This window comes from Peromyscus leucopus, chromosome 15, assembly GCF_004664715.2.
Source record: "Peromyscus leucopus breed LL Stock chromosome 15, UCI_PerLeu_2.1, whole genome shotgun sequence".
In the NCBI taxonomy this organism is placed as follows: domain Eukaryota; kingdom Metazoa; phylum Chordata; class Mammalia; order Rodentia; family Cricetidae; genus Peromyscus; species Peromyscus leucopus.
In genome coordinates, this window is record NC_051076.1 from 71,449,181 (window position 1) to 71,465,875 (window position 16,695).

Genomic DNA, 16,695 nt, shown 5'->3' on the forward strand with positions numbered 1-16,695 from the left:
GCACCAGCTTAAAATAGACTCAGCAAGACAGATTCTAGATCTTTCAATGCGCTGATTTCAACAAAAGTAAATTTCTTGTAAGTTAGCATAATTTTTCAGAAGTTATGACCAATAGTGTGAGAGTCTCTGCTGCTTCAGGATTCTGCTTGGTTCCCAGAGATGTAGGATCCCTTTTCCTACAACCCCACTTCAATGATTATCTGAATATCCTCCTTCTTGATAAACACTGTTACTTATTTTGCATAACACACACAAATATGCTTTGAATTAATTTTATGTTTACCAAATCATTTTGTTCTCAATGACTTTCAGTTTAATTTATGTGAGCATAGTTTATTTCTTTTTTCATTTTGTTTATGTAGGGATGGAGCGGAGTAAGGCTTAGGTTTCCAGATAAGATTTCATATAATTCAGGCTGAGCTTAAATTCAGTTTGTAGCTGTAGATGTATAGCCTCATTTTCTCAGTAGCTGAGATTACAGGAACAAACAAGTTATGCTGGTGAGTGAATCCTGAACTTTGTTCTACTAACTAGGCAAATACTCTACTGAGTAGGCTACATCAACTTCCTCATAAGAGCATAGGTGCTCAATCTCATTGTTTCTGTTTTATTTATATATTTATGGATAAATATTCCTCATCAAATGATTAGGAATTTATTAAATCATCTTACCTGGTTATTTTGCAGTGTTTAGAATTTTTTTACCTTATAATAGAATTAATCAATAATCTTATTTTTATCTTATGAATTTGTATAATGACTAATTACAACTAAAGTTTATTAATATACTTGATTTTGCTTTATAGATTTTTTCCTTGGATGTCTGTCAATTAGAAAAATCCAAGTTCATGAAGATGGCTGACATCACACTATATTGAGTGCTATAGTACAAATATATATTTTTTTATCTATGGCATAGGTTAGTTATCCTGCGGTTCTCTTCTTTGTATGTGCATCATGATCCTTCTGAGTGTGGGTCTTTGGCTATTGCAGACACACACATGGTAGATTTAGTTCTATCGCTTTGAACACTTGGTCTGATGGAGGTTGTGGATGTACACGTAGCAACATGGTTTTGAATAATTGTGTCATTATAAGAGTGGTTTATCATGGAAGCAAGAAAGGAGACATAGACTACCTTATTCCAGTGAATAATTCTAGAAAATTCATATAAAGCTGGGTTTTAAGTGAGTTGTATCCTGCAGAAGAAAGTAAGACATCTTAGTAAGAGGATCAATAGTTAAGAGCATCGAAGGAAAGCATGGGCTCATTCCAGAGACATGAGCAGCCAGAGGACTTGCTAAGGACAAAATATGGGTCATATTGAGAGAGGCCTGTGATCTTTAAACAATGCTGTTCTTTGTCCTAAGCAATTTCTCCATTTGTATTTATTATCTTGACTTTTACAAATTCTCCTGGGTGTGTATGAAAACTGTGCACTTTCTCTGAATTTTGGATGTCATTCCCTCTTAATACAAACATGGAAAATTTAGATGCAAAGGCTTACAATGAGCAAAGAGAATTATGTGAATTCATGAAGCATGGCTTTGGAGCATGAGTGCTTATGAACACTGATGATATCTCAATTCCATTTGTAAAACAAAAAACCTCTATACATAGATTAGTATTCACAAATAATCCCCTAGAGACTAGAGACTAGAGATTAGAAGCAGGTGGTCAGATGAGATTAGAAGGGATCTGTCTAGAGGAATAAAGGTACTCATGAGGTGAGAAAGAGTGGGGGTGATGGTAAAGTGATATGCTTAATTTTCAATACATGCTTTTAGGAAAATGTCCTTATGTACACGGTACCATGTATAACGGATATGTACAATGGAAATTTAATAGATAAACAGTCAGCCGAGAGTCCAGATCAGATATTTTAACAGAATGATTTAGAGACATAACCCAAGAGATTTGGGGTAGGAATGAGCAGGAATGAAGCCAACTATTTGAAGATAACACTGGCAGTAATAGCAATAGCAGCTACTGATGAATGAGAGCCTCACAAACACTTCCAGCCACCATCAGTCAGCCTATTAGCACTCACAATCTGCATGTTAGTGATATCCTTATGTTTACAACAGAAATAAAAGTTATGAAGAACCAAGCACACAGAATAAATGCCCACAGGAGGACTGAGATTCACATCTTCCTTGTATTGACTCAGAAGTTACTGCTCACAAGACTACCCTAAACACTTCAGGTTTAACTGGCTTTCTATTTATAGGTCCTCAATAACAATGGCAGTGAAGTAGCATCACTTTCCCTTCCTCCTTTCATCTCTTCTCTTCGTTTCCAGTTTCTCTTTTTAAATTTTGCTAAAAACATGGCTATTCTACAAATTCTGAAAGCAATAATTAAATGACGACTTGAAAGGACTGAGAAAGAATTATTTTCATTTCTTTGTCCTTCGTTTCTTCCTCTGTTCCCATGTTCCTAACTCTTTCCATCTCTCTCCTTTTTCTAAAGGGTTTCATATATCCTAGATTTGCTTTAAACTCATTACATATCTGATGATGACCGTGAACTCCTGATATTTACTGTTGAGCTTCCAGACATGAACAACCATTCCTGGCAAACACAGGGCTTCCTGTATAAAAGCAAGGAGCCAGTCAACTCAAGAACATTCCAGATCCCTCCCCATTTCATTCTTTCTTTGTTGCTGGAGGGCTTCTCTCCAGGTTCCACCAAGCCCCGCAGTCCCACAATCCACGTATAAAATAATCACTCAGATGCTTATATTACTTATAAACTGTATGGCCGTGGCAGGCTTTTTGTTAACTGTTCTTATATCTTAAATTAATCCATTTCTATAAATCTATACCTTGCCACATGGCTGGTGGCTTACCGGCGTCTTTACATGCTGCTGGTCATGGCGGTGGCTGCAGTGTCTCTCCCTCCTTCTTTCTGTTTCCCCAATTCTCCTCTCTCCTTGTCCCGCCTATACTTCCTGTCTGGTCACTGGCCATCAGTGTTTTATTTATATAGAGCAGTATCCACAGCACTTCTTCCTTCCTTTTTTCATTTTTTTCTTTCTGTTTATATATATATATATATATATATATATATATTTAACTTAAAAGGTAGGACTACCTTGAGGCTGCAAAGCATGAACTGCAGAACATTTAGACCATGGTGACTGGAAAGTCCCCTGTAGCTATAGTGAAAACTAAATACATCAGAGGCAACAATAACATTAATGTTTCTCATTTATGGTTCTGCTTTTCCACTGTTAATAGTACTTCAAGTCATTTAACCTGGACACTATGAACATCTGACAAAAGTGAGGTTTAAAGAACATTTTCAAATCTATTCAACACAGTAACAAGGAAACCGGGATTTCTTCCTGAATATGCTGATTCCAGGGTTCTTACTTTTATCTACCATACAAAAATATTTTGAGAAAAATCCTCTAGGTCCCTCTTCTTGCTTAATTATGGGTGACATTAGCAAAATTCCTGAAAAAACAAATGCCAGTGTGGTTGTACTTCATGTCTTATAGTTGAAATTGGGCAAAATGAGAGCAGGATTTATTTTCCACAACTTTTGATCTTGTTCAACAGGCTTGAGGTTAGACATGTGTTGGGACAGACAATCTTAGATGTTCTTAGAAGGTAACAAACAGTAAGAATCTTCTTAGAGTTTCCATAATTCATGTCATCATTTGAAGAAGCTGATTGTCAGTGTTATCCATGGTTACTGTCTAGATGGGGTGTTTCCTTGTTCTTGACATCTTACTCAGAGATTTGAGGAAACACACACATTGCAGAGTAGAAAGGAACTTTAGTCAAAAGCAAAGTGAGAGAGCAGATCAGATACACTGGGGCTCAGTGAGGGCCTTTATGTATTGAGTACATAAGAAGAGGCATTGGTTGATCTGAATTCAGGTTGGGTGTTTTTCTGTTTTGTTTGGCAGATCTAGATTAGTTAGGCCTTAGTTTTCTTTGAATATCCCTTCCTGTGATATATCTTATTTAATTACATGACTATCGAAGTATTCATGGACTTATTAAGTTAAATATGGAATTCCCATAAAAGTTCATTCAGAGAACACAATGTGGCTCATTGTGCATGTACCCCAAACTGGTTTAGGCCAGATCAGCCTCCTGCCTCCAGTGCCTTCATATGCTCTAGAATACATTCCAATGGAAACTGGCCATGAATGAGAAGCTATTAAATATTGTTAGGGGAAGGAGTGTCTTGTTCCATTGTTTGAAGTAGGGTATGTATATAGCTAGATGCAGGTGGGGATTCTACATTGCTAGGTGCATTGTTGGAAAAGGAGTTTGTGTGTAGCCCAAGCAAAATGAAGCCTCAGATTGTAATGCTTTACCCATGACTATCTGTCATTGGGAAATTTGTGAATTTGTACTTTGCATCCTGATTTAGGCAACAGTACAGCTCACTATTTCTTTGCCATCTGCTCATACTCAACTAACTCAGCAACTGCTTCTTGCTACCTGTTTTAGTAATTTGCCTGCTATTGTGGGTTTTCCATTACAATTTCATCTTCTTCAACTATCAAGCACAGTTTAGTCATTTTATGACTATTAAGATAATCAGTCATAAGGTCTTATAATTTTCTAAGTATCTTCAGCTGACATAAAATAGAAATTATCATTGAGGAGGCTTGCTGAGCTCCAATATGAATTTCTAATTTAATGATAAGTAAATAATACTCATCAAATATTTATAATAAGTAAATATAAAATATAACAATTATATTGGGCTGGCAAGATGGTTCAAAATCTAGAAGCATTACAGTGCAAGCTTTACAATCTCACTTCAATCTTGGGAACCCACAGTGGAAGTCCTACTCCAGAAATCAGTCCTCTGACCTCCACACACTTGCTGTGGCATCATAAGACCTGTATTCCCACAATAAACACACACACACACACACACACACACACACACACACACACACGTATAAGCGCATGTACACACTACATGTACATACACAATATGAATAAATAATACAGCATTTTTTTTTAAATTTGCAATGATGATGTCTCATGTCCTGCCCTTATTCTAACAACCTTACAGCCTGGATGCTTGGCTCAGGATTCAGTATTCAAAATAAATGGCAATCTCAAAGCTTAAGGGGACATTTTCACATGTGTAAGTTCATTGTTAACTCAATGTTTCTTTCAATGTGGCCATGGAGAAATGTTTTATTTTATTTATTTATTTATTTATTTATTTATTTATTTATTTATTTATCTATCTATCTATCTATTTATTTATTTTTAGCTATCTATCATCTATCTATCTATCTATCTATCATCTATCTATCTATCTATCTATCTATCTATCTATCTATCTATCTATCTATCTAGTGTGTTTACTTTACTCAGAGATAAATTTTTGGATTGCTAACTGGTCCATTCAATGGAAGAACTTGTTCCCAGGAAGAGATTTCACTCAGTTCTGACTGCTCTGACAACCTGTCACACTAACTTGAAGCATGTTGGAGCTGAGATAATTGATGTGTCAGTGGTAGATAGGACTATAAATTGACCAGGGCTACTTGGTTAAGTTTATGTTATAGCTTCTATTTACACCTAAACCTCATGTTAGAACCCTCAGAAGACAGACTTGGAAGGATAGTGCTGGAGTTTTTTTCTTGCCGATGTGGTCATATTGAAAGCATCTGCTGTTCCTGATTGTCACTCTCAAGGGTTCTGTTTAATTGGCCTACTGAGAGCAGTGGTCAAGCCTGCCTTTTTTAGGAGAGCCCAGACCCAGGCTCTGACTCTGACAATTTCAACAAATTTGGGAAAGAATTCAAGTAATTTATCTTCATATTTCCATGATGATCAAGCTCAACTGTGCTTTCAAAACTCCAAACAGTAAAGTTCTCCAAGGATGAGGTCAGTCACATTGTCTTCTCAGAAATACCATTCAACACTGCTTTTATATTCTCTCCCACAGTCGAGGCTATTTCCATTTCTACCTCAGAAAAGTGCTCACATTGAATTACTCAGGGAACACTTTCTTTTCCTTAGCTTATCTTAGTCCTTTCCTCTGTGATGGTAAAATGTTTCTATGGTACATACAAGGTTAATTGCCCTAAGCCACAGGTAGACATGGCTTCAATTGTGAATTCAACCATTAGCATCCATATAATCTTACTAGAGATATTTAATACTTTCAAAATTTATTTATTGGAAATTCTATTTTGTAGTAAACTGAAGCTTAGTTGTGATGTTTGTCTTCTTTTTCTATAGATAAAAATTACAGTACCCATTGTATCTTACCTAAAAAAAAATTATCTAAAAATTTGGTTCCTATCACAAAGGAAACTTAAAATAGGCTTGCTTTGAAGAAAATATTTATAATCCAAAGTTCTCTCTCTCTCTCTCTCTCTCTCTCTCTCTCTCTCTCTCTCTCTCTGTGTGTGTGTGTGTGTGTGTGTGTGTGTTTGCCTATGTGCTCAAGCAGAAGACAGAGGAAGACAACTGGTATCCTTCTCCATGTCTTTCTACCCAATTTTCTCAATTCAGCATCCCTCACTAAACCTGAAGCAAGGTTGGCATGGAGAAGTCCCAACAATTCTTCCTTTTCTGCCCATCACAGCACTGTGGTTACAGGTGTACACAACCAAACCTGTTTTTTAAAATGGATACTGGGATTTGAACTCAAGTCCTCATGCACATACAGCAAATTGTCTTACACACTAAGCTACCCCCTCTCCCTGCACCTAAATAATTCTAAGGAGAGCTCTTTACACTCTCTATAAATTTGATAAATTATGAGTTAGAATTTGAAATCTCCATGCTTTGACATTAAAACCCTTCCCATGTCTTTCAAGAGCTTTTAGCATGTGACCACTGCTAATTTTTTATTGTTAGCATTTCAAATGTTTCTTACTAAGTGAAAAGCAAATGTTATGTTAACTATCATCTGGTCTATTTCCAACTCTGCTTTGAAAATGCCATTTCAACCTTTTAATTCATGCTCTCCAGCATTAAATCACATTATGGTATGATATGAGCCTCTGGTAAGTTTAAGATCAAGCACAACTTAAAGGTTAAACATACTGTTTCCTCACAACCAAAGCTTAACAAGTCAGCAAGCATTTCTCTGACATGTTTACAAAGGTGTACTCTTCAAAACAAAAAGAATGTCAGAAATTTTGCTACCTCAACACTCTGGGTACTAGTTGTCAAAATAAAGTCTGATCACCTCTGCCTGCCTGGGGACATCTCTTTCTTCCTGTTGTACTGCACTGTCAGCATGGATGTCCTTTCTTTTCTCTGGATATATACAACTAACGCCAGGTCCTTGATCTGACTCATGTCGTAATTTGAAAAGCTGGCTCCATTTGCTGGCCATTTGAGAATAGAAAGCATTGGAAACTAGAACTAAAAGGAGATGACCCAAACTAGGCAAAGTATACTCTAGCTAATGCTGCAAGATTTCATCATTGTGAAAAGAACATAGATACCTAGAGTCCTAAGATTTGTGATCACCATAGTTTCAGATGGATCTGGGTTTGAATTGTCAATGTCTGAAAGACTTTTAACACTTGAAGATTTAGTCTTCTTAGAGATGTAACATTTCTCCTGTGCTCACTCTGATGATTAAATTAATCATGGAGAAGTCTTGGTGGGGACTGTGCAGAATTAAGGATGATACATATTAGAGGTTGTTATTTGGGCTCCATTATTGCTGTTGTTATTTCAAGGCAAGACTGTGTTCAGTTATTAGTCACAAACTCAGTGTTGGAAAAAAGTATCACTACTCCAGTCATTTTCTAAAATCTGAGAGATCACATATTCTATATAGTTATGCATGGTTTTTCTTTCATTAATATTTTTAGACAGGATCTTATGTATAACAGGTTAGCCTTAAACTCTTTGTATATGATAACATCTGATCCAGCCTCCACCTCCTGAGTCTTGGGATGGAGGACTTGAACCACTATGCTTGGTTTAGGTTGTAGTAGGCATGAGTATCAGCGCTCCATGCATGTTATGCAACCACTGTACTGAGCTATATGTCCAGCCCGATGGCCCTCTCCCACATAGCACATCGTTTTCATTTAAATTTTTTGAGATAGGGTCTCAGCTCACGATGACTTCAACCTCACTGTGTAGTTGAAAATGACCTGTGATTTCTGATCTTTCTACCTCCACCTCCTGAATTCTGGAATTACAGGTGTAAACCACCATAGCAGGCTCAAACTTCTTTCTTTGCCAGAAAATAATAATGAACACTATATCTAATGTATAAAACATGTGGAAAAAGAACTGAGACCCCAATGTTTTCCTATTTCTCTTTCTTCCTCTCTTTCTTTCTTTTTCTCTTGTTTTGTAAGTTATCACTGCTGTGTCTATTTGTCCTTATTTTCACAGGAAAAGGCACAGTGTGTTGTAAACACAATTCCTTGTGAAAAATATTTTTTGATAATAAACCAGTCAAACAGCTTTCCCCTTGCCTTACTGATTTGTTGGGTTTGCTAATGACTACAACACACCACTTCCTGCAACCCATTTGTCTTGCCAATTCACAGATCCATAGTCAGTGTGATGACAGTCAACACAGAGAGAGTTTGCTAAATTAAGTATTGTTTTGTTACATCTAAGTTCATTTCATTAAAATTTCAGACTTTTGCTGTACCACTCAGAGAAATTGCAGTTCATTTACACTGAAAATGCTACCTTTCAGTGTGGTGGTATTGTGTTCCCCAAAATATTGTGTACTCTAATAAACTTATCTGGGGTCAGAAACAGAACAGCCACTAGATACAAAATGATGGCACTCACACCTTTAATTCTAGCATTTCAGAAGTAGAAATCCCTCTGGATCTCTGTGAGTTTAAGGCCACATTGGAAACAGCCAGGCATGGTGACACACGCCTTTAATCCCAGGGGGTGATGGTAGAAAGGAAAGATATATAAAGCGTGAAGACCAGAAACAAGAAGCATTTGACTGGTTAAGCATTTGGCTGGTTAAGCTTGTAGGTTTTGAGCAGCAGTTCAGCTGAGATCCATTCGGGTGAGGACACAGAGTCTTCCAGTCTGAGGAAACAAGATCAGCTGAGAAGTTGGCCAGGTGAGGTTAGCTGTGGCTTGTTCTGCTTCTCTGACCATGCAGCATTTCACCCCAATAACTGGCCCCAGGTTTGATTTTATTAATAAGAACTTCTAAGATTCCTGCTACATTTCAGAAAAAATTAAAGATTGAAGCTTACTCAACAAAGGTCATACTGCATCAGGACCAAAGTTTCAACACCAGAAATCATGTGTCTTAGTTTTCTTTCTATTACTATGACAAAACATCTTGACCAATAGCAACTTAGGGAGAAAAGGGTTTGTTTGGTTTAAAGATTACTCCCATTGTCAGGGGAAGTGAAGGCAGAAACCAGAAGAGAGAAAATAAAACAGAGAGAAACCCTGCTTATTTTCTTCTACCTATGGCATGCTCAGCATGTTATCTTCTACAACCAAGGACAAATTCCCAGGTGTGGCCCAACCTACAGTGGTCTGGGATCCCCCACATCAATCATTAACCAAGAAAATGCCCACAAATCAAATTTCTGGAGATGTTTTCTTAGTTGAGTCTTCCTTGTCCTGGATGACCCCTAGCTTGTGTCAGGTTGACAAAACAGACTAACTAAACAGCACACAATGTAAAAGATGGGACTAACTAGAACATTTCTTTAATGCCACCAGTGAGCCAATGAGGAAGTGAAGCCGAATTAGCCCTGTGCTTTGTGGCTACTCAGTTTAACTGAATCTGCAGGATCCAGTTTTGATTATGAAACTCTATCTCAAAAAATAAGGTACAGTGCTATGAAGAGACAAAGGAAAACTTTATTAGTAGGACTAAGTGGGTTCAGAGGTGGGATGACAGGGTAATGAAGGGACTATGAGGAGAGTCAAGTAGTACTAAAAGTCCTTTGAAAAGCCAGTATGGAAACCTACCACTGTAGAAGCTTCCTAAAATATATACATAAATGAAAATACGTTATATGGAGTTAACATATTATTGGAAGACAATGTTCCAACTAGAAATCTTATGTCACCATGTAAAACCTCCACTTCCAGGAGTGGGTTACATCTTTTTGAAGCATTGGCCAAAAGGGTCCCGTAGACACCATCCTACCCCCATCACTGGCGATTGCCACAGCTATTGTTTATGCTCCACAAAATGACAGTAGAGCCCCAGTGCTGAAGGCAGCACTGGTTGTCAAACATGAAGAAGTAGAGCTAGTACACAGCTGAGAGCTTCATACCTACTGACTAGTGTTCATGATGCTAAAAGGAGAAGGAAAAGTAATCATCAATATTATCCAGATACAAACCCTGCAATCTAAAGGAGTTACATGCCTGCAAAATACTAATACAAATGTTACATGAGTGGCACAAATGTTATATGAGTAACCAACCACTTTTCTTTTAAATTAAATTTAAGACTTACTCTATGAGATAGAACACATAAATGAAGTGATAAAGTAGCCAAGAACCTGAGACTAGAAAGTTCCTAAAAGTAGAGAAAAAACTATTAGATTTATTCTTCTAAAGGAATAAAGCAATAAAGTGACTCCTAATGACATATTTCTATACCCATAGATAAATGCATGATCATCATTAATAAGAGAAGGTTTTTTTGGGGGGGGTTTCGAGACAGGGTTTCTCTGTGTAGCTTTGTGCCTTTCCTGGAACTCATTTTGTAGACCAGGCTGACCTCTAACTCACAGAGATCTTCCTGGTTCTGCCTCCCAAGTGCTGGGATTAAGGGCGTGCGCCGCCCATTGGGGAGCTTCTTCTTGCAGTAGAACAAGCATATAGTTCAAAGAGTGAGAGACTTTTGAACAATCAGTCAAAAATGAGAAATGGTCATCAAAGCCCTCACTTCAAGGCTCAGGGATCTATTTGAAAGATGAGGCAGAAAGACAGTAGGAGCCATAGGTGGTTAATGACTCCAAGGAAACAGTGTCTTCAAGAAATAAACAGACTGATACGCACATGAACTCACAGAGACTGTGACAGCATGTCCAATAATTGTACAGGTTCAAACCAGATAAAAGCTCGCACTGAGAAGGGGAAGTATATACAAAGACTCACCACTAGCTAAGGAGCTATTTGTAAGTGATACCTACTGAGAAAGGGAAAATTGATTTTAAAAATGTATGTACTACTTCTTTTGGTATCCATTATGTGTTATGATAAAACATTATTTATAACTGTACACTAGTCCCCTACTTTGGGAATCTCACCAACAGCTATTTTCTGAGTCACCAAAGTGAGACAAGAGAGTCCTAGCATTTGAGCACACTTTCTTGGTGTGTGTTTTGGTGTAGTTTCACTAGCATATTGCATATGGAAATATATACTTTTATCCTGGTAGTAAAGACATGAAATTCTGATTTTTTTCTTTTAAGAAAGATGGCATTGGGTTGTTGTGAGCTGAGAATCACATTTCATAAGCAAGGGCACTTACAAAGCATTTGTCATGAAATTTGGAAAACTTCAATCTGAACTTGCTTAGGAAATAGGGAGAAGTGTACATATGCTAGAAACTTACCAGTGATATCTGAGTGCTGAAGAACTTCAAGGCTTCCTTCAGAGATCCTATCAGTGTTAGAGAGCTGATGACCTTTATGCCAGGCCCAAAGCAACTAACCAAATACTGGGAAGTCTGAGTCTTGAGAACACTAGGAGAAGTCAGAGAGGAAAAAATAAGATTGAATTGCTGATCTTTTAAAAGACACAATTTTAAAAAGTTATATTTTCCTCTTATCTTTGTGTGTCTGTGTGAGTGTGGACAGATGAGTGCAGGTACTCAAAGAAGCCAAAAGAGGGCATTGGATCCACCAGAGGTGGAGTTACAGGCTGCTGCTATCCACCTAATATGGGTGCTAGAAACTGAACTAGGGTCCCTTGGAAGAGCAGCAAGCACTCTCAACCCCTCAGTCATCTCTCCAGTTCTTAAGTAGCACACTTTAGTTAATGACATGGGATATTATTAAGTCTTTCTTTGGATATAGCATATTTACCTTTCTTCTACCATGGGGATATTTGCTTAGAAATTAGGACAAAATGTGTAAGAAAAACTATTCATCATTTCACCTTCATCAAAATAGCAGTAAGAGAAAGATCCACAAGGAAGATATAACACACACACACACACACACACACACACACACACACACACACAGAGAGAGAGAGAGAGAGAGAGAGAGAGAGAGAGAGAGAGAGAGAGAGAGAACATAAGGCAGCACCTTGGTTCAGTATGTGTAATACAAAATCTGCATGTTATTTGAAGTCTGTTGGAGCTCATAGAATACTTGTTCATATCTTACTTTGTTTCTTCCTCACATCATCCTTGTGAAACGGGCATTTTATATTTAAATGTCCGCTGAATATCGATATAGAACACACAGAAGCTAAGTAAATGCCCCCCAAACTGCAGATAATAAAGTGTGGATGGAGGAATCTGGGCTCAAAATCCAACATGAGTTCTGGTACCTGAGCATCTCCTCCCTGTGTATCCAGTTATGTCATAGACACTTAGGAAATGAAAGAAGGAGCTGACTGTGTCTCTGACTGAGAGTCCCATGGTTTTAACACCAACACATTGGTGAAATTGGTGTGTTACTTTTTGTTGATAAATCATAGAATTATTTGTTTATCTAATTTAGCTCAATCTCTAGTTAGTGTGTGTGAGTTCACTTTCTGGTTTGTGTCTTTACATGCATGTGGTACTACATGTATAAGCCCCATGTACAAATCTGGTCCCTTCTTCAGTCTCTGTCCAACTTAATTTTTGGGTATAGGCCTCTCCATAAACCTGGGTTTTACTGATTCAGGTAGGCTGGCTGTCCTCTGAGCCTCAGTGATCCTGCCTGCTCTTTCTATGTCCCCACCCTGGGACCATAGATGTTTACCAACATTCCTGGCTTTCATATGAATGCTGAGCACCTAAACTCATTATTTCTTTTCCAGTCAAACTATCCTTCTATATATAAGTTCAGACAATTTACTCTTTGATCTCAATGTTTTGTGATCTCTTCCTCTGGTTTGTGGGCTTAAATTCAATGAGTGTGTGTGTGTGTGTGTGTGTGTGTGTGTGTGTGTGTGTGTTTGTGTTCATCATTTTCATTATATGCCTATTTATCAAGCTAACCAACCAAAATCTATTCTAACCAAGAGGAAGAATAACATTTTTACCTCAGTGTGATACTATTAGAAGCTAAAGTAAAGACAATTGTCTTAGTTAGGGTTTCTATTGTTGTGGAGAGACTCAACGACTACAACCCCCCCCCCCATGTTCCTCTTCCTAACATTTATTCAATAGTGTGTTTAAGATTAAGTGCAGCAGTTAACAGATTGTAGAAGTTGAGAACCACTCTAATGACATGTTCTTTGTCTGTTTTGCAGTCTACCACACAAAGCTATCCATTCAATCATTTCAATGGAAATACATTTCAATAATTTACTCATTAAATTCAAATTTAGTCATTCAATCAAATTCAATATATTCTACAAAATTAACTGCAAGACATAAGCTAAACTATGCAGGACTGTTTCTACTGCAAGAATAATAGCTTTTAATCACTTATGACATCTATAATTTATTATTAATTAAGTCTGAACTTGAAAATTTCCCCTGCACATGTATCATGGCTTAAAACTTTTGAACAATATGATGTTCTTTACAAAAAATATTATCAATCAACATTTTACAACCATTCATTCTATCAGAATTTTTTCCTTTATTTAAGTATCAAGAGATATCACACAATTACATTTTCATATGGTAACATGGAACTATGGATATATTGTATATTTTTAAAATAGAGTGAATAACATATAGTATTACAATATTCCTAAGACAGTTCTAATTCCTACAACACATATGTATACATATGTATGTATGTATAGTTTTGAGTTTTAGATGTCAACTTGCTACAACTTAAAGTCCCCTGGGAAAATATCCACAACTGTGGAATTGTACATCATATTGGCCTATGGACATGTCTGTAGGTATTTTCTTTTCTTTTCTTTTCTTTTTTTTTTTTTTTTTGGTTTTTCGAGACAGGGTTTCTCTGTGTAGCTTTGCGCCTTTCCTGGAACTCGCTTTGGAGACCAGGCTGGCCTCGAACTCACAGAGATCCACCTGGCTCTGCCTCCCGAGTGCTGGGATTAAAGGCGTGCGCCACCACCGCTCGGCTGTAGGTATTTTCTTAATTGTTAATTGATGTGGAAGACCCAGCCTACTATGGGTGCCATCATTCCCTCATCATATAATTCTGAGGTACAATAGACAGGGGGAAAAATGTAAAAGCTAGCTAATGGGAAGTAAGAAGCATGGATTTCTATTTTCTCTGCCCCTCACATACAACAATGTTCCTAGAACAGCATTTCCCAGTGGTCTTCAGAATAGGGCATCAGTCATGCATAAACATTCTTTTCTTTTGAAGATCAAAGGTCAATACTATTTTCAGTTCTTGGGCTGATTCTTTCCACTTTTGATGAGTTTGGGGGCAGGTGGGGCAGGAAGATGGCTCAATTAGTAAAACACTTATGATGCAAGCGTGAGGACATGTGTTCAGTTGTCAGCATACACATCAAACTCTGGATGTGGTTACACAGCTGTAATACAGATGCTGGGGAAGTAGATGCAGAAAGATCCCCAGAGCTTTCTAGCCAGCAAGTCTAGCTTAATCAGAAGGCTGTCGTGTTAGTGAGTGACCCTGTCTCATAAAGGGAGATGGAGAGCAAAGGGGGAGACACAAAGAATAGACATGTACACTGCATGTACACACTCACACATACATGCATGCCTGCATACATATTCACTAAATAAAAAATAAGAAAAGAAGCTTGACTTTAGTAAATACATACAGATTTCATAACACACAGTCTAAAAACAATGTTATAAATTTTGTGTGGATTCAGTATTGTCTGAGGCTCTTTGACCATCTTGATGTATCATTAACTCTACTCACAATGAAGACAATCTTTAGCCTGTAATGAAGACAGCGTCTCAGAGTGAGTACAAATTCATCTTTCAGTTTGTTATGAATGTGATCTTTACAAATTTCATAAGCCTGGTCAGTATTTCTCAACATATCAAAGGAAATCTGGGAGTTCCATCCTTTGTCATAAAGAAAGATTTTTGCTGCTGTAAGGATTATGTCCTTAATTACATCACCAGCCTGCAACGGAGTCCCAGCCTAAAAAGCGGGCATGCCCTCTGTGCGTTCTATTTTTCCGCACTCTCTCTCCTTCCGTTCTCCTCGCTTTGAGTGGTCCCTCTCTCCCTCTCCTCTCTCTCTCTCTCTCCCCCTCTCCTCTCTCTCTGTCTCTCTCTCTCTCCTCCTCCTCTCTCTCCCTCTCCCTCTCTCCCTCTCCTCTCTCTTTCTCCCTCTCTCTCCCAATAAAGCTCTAGAAAGGTAACCATGGCTTGTGATTCTTCCAAACAGCACTCTCCGACACGTAACCAACAGCTGTGAACATGGTTAAGTGGGTGAAACACTTGCTGTATAAGTGTGAGAAGCTCAGTTCAGAACACACCTAAAGTCAGACAACATAGTACATATAACTATACCATTATCCCTGGGGTAAGATGGAAGATATAGGCAAGAACATCTCTTAAAGCTCACTGGTCAGCTGCTTTGTGGTACACCGCCACAAAAAAAAACAAAAAACAAAAAACAAAAAACAAAAAAAAAAAAACAAAAAAAAAACCAACAACAAAAAAACAATAAACTTTTTCTCAAACAATATGGAAGTCAGAGTCTATATTGAAAATTGTTTTCTGATCTTCACACACACAAATATGGAGAGAGAGAGAGAGAGAGAGAGAGAGAGAGAGAGAGAGAGAGAATGAAAAAAAAGACCTGGCAAAGTAAGAAACTGATGTAGAAAAGGAGAATGATGGTAAGAAATGAAGTACAGTAGGCAACCATGTTGATGGGTTAAAAGAGTTAGTTAACTGGCCCTCCTGCCCCACACAATACATGCTTGTACCACTAGAGAAAAGAAAATGAATCCTACCAACATTTAAGCATTTACATTTGAAAATATAAATTGCATGCAGAAAATAATGTGATCATAGTACTTTCTTTTTTGATGTTTTGATATACTTTATCATGATAAACTAAGTAGATAATAGCTCAGAAATGGAATAATGTAAAAATCAATTCTTTATTACTAAAAACAAAGACATTATGCTTGATTTCTCTGATCTTCTAATCAATGTAGGCCTTTATTAATGCTAAAGTTCAAAAAGCTAAGGATTCAGATGAAATTCAGAATGTTCATGTCTAATAGAGTATTCTACTACTCAAGGACTTATTTGAATTGTTTTCACCTTGACATGTGAAAATGGCCTTGTCTTTCTATCCTTAACTCAGTGTGACTTCACAATATGAAAAAGAAAAAGTCATTTGAAGCTCTGTTTACAAAAGTTACCACACTAGGTATGTTGATGGATACTAAGTTACAAATGTGGCAGTCATGAACACTCAATGGATTTTTAACCAAACCAATCATGTGGCATTAGCTTGAGTTGGAGAGTCAGACCTAGCAGAGACAACCCAGCTCTTAGTCAGAGTAAAGAAAAAGTCTTATATGATTCTTCCCAGCTGGCAAGCCTCCTTCCAATTACAGGGACTGCACCGACAAACACAAGGTTCTGGCGCCAGAGAACAGCAGTGGAAGGAGGGTGTTATGA